Source organism: Elephantulus edwardii, unplaced genomic scaffold (genome assembly GCF_000299155.1).
Source record: "Elephantulus edwardii isolate Elephantulus edwardi_28Jun2011 unplaced genomic scaffold, EleEdw1.0 scaffold00077, whole genome shotgun sequence".
NCBI lineage: Eukaryota > Metazoa > Chordata > Mammalia > Macroscelidea > Macroscelididae > Elephantulus > Elephantulus edwardii.
Genome location: NW_006399827.1, coordinates 12,494,431 through 12,495,724, shown reverse-complemented (window position 1 = coordinate 12,495,724; position 1,294 = coordinate 12,494,431). Strand labels below are relative to the sequence as shown.

The 1,294-nt window shown below is 40.6% G+C and overlaps 1 protein-coding gene and 1 pseudogene across 1 annotated transcript in view; both read left to right on the top strand.

Moving 5' to 3' along the window:
* Positions 1 to 1,294, top strand: part of CWC25 (CWC25 spliceosome-associated protein homolog (S. cerevisiae)) — a 58,047-nt gene that overhangs the window by 50,259 nt on the left and 6,494 nt on the right. The window lies entirely within an intron of this gene.
* The window catches only part of LOC102855920, a 5,773-nt pseudogene that overhangs the window by 605 nt on the left and 3,874 nt on the right, over positions 1 to 1,294 (top strand).

The window sequence follows — 1,294 nt, the reverse complement described above, 5'->3', positions numbered from 1 at the left end:
TTTTTATTTTATTTTTTTTAATATTATGTTAGTGGCTTGATGGTTAGTTCTTGGGCTGTGCTGTCATTCACTTTACCTTCAGAGATGCTAATGTGTGTGTATTTTTTTAAATCTTTTTGTCTAATACTGTTGGTTGCTAGGGAGTTCTGGTGGCATAATCAATACGGTGGTGTGCTGCTAACCCAGAATCTGTGCTTCTCTAGCTGGTCAAATCTGCCAGTGACTTTGCAGGAGAAAGATGGGCAGTCTCCTCCCAGGTGATTTACAGGCTGGGAAAACACACTGGAGGATTGGCTATGAGTTGATACTGACTTGATGGCTATGAGTTTGAGAGTTGAGATTTTTTTCAGTTGTTCATTATATTAGGCTGTGCTTTTTCAGGTCTTTCTTTGTATTTTTATTTTTTTAAAGCCAAGAGAGTAGCTCTCTGAGGAAGATGTGGTCGCTCCTAAAGGCATGCTTTGCTGGCCACTCCTGCTCCTGACTCAGTGCTGTTCACTCTCCCCAGAGAACAAGTCGGTCAGGAAGCCGCACCATAGCTGTGTCTTTTAAGGACATCAGAAAGATGCCCATGGAACTGGAGATGGCCATTCATTGGATTAGAATTACCCTAACCAACCGCAACATAAAATCCCTGGAAAAGGTGTGTGCCGACTTGATCAGAGGCACAAAGGAGAAGAACCTGAAGGTGAAGGGACCGTAGGATGCCTACTGAGACTGAGAACCACTACAAGGAAGACTCCTTGTGGGGAAGGTTCCAAATCCTGGGATCATTTCCAGATGAGGATCCATAAGCAACTCATTGACTTGCACAGCCCTTCCGAATATTGTCACGCAGATCACCTCCATCAGCATCAAGCCTGGAGTAGAGGTTGAAGTTACCATTGAAGATGCCTACATCAACTATTTTAATAAATTGATCTGTTGGTAAAAAAAACAAAAAACCCCACACATTCTTTGAAGCAAACATATCCTTGACACCAAAGCCAGGTAAGGACAGCACCCAAATAGAAAATTATAGGCCAGTATCTCTCATGAACATAGATGCAAAAATCCTGAGTAAAATCCTGGCCAATAGACTCCAACGATACATAAAAAAAATAATTCACCATGACCAAGTAGGATTCATAATAGGTATTCAAGGATGGTTCAACATTAAAAAAAAACAAAAACAAAACCAATCGGTGTTAATTCCTCAAATTAACAAAGCAAAGCATAAGAACCATATGATCCTAACAACTGATGCAGAAAAAGCCTTTGACAAAAATCTAGCACTCAACAAAATAGGAATAGA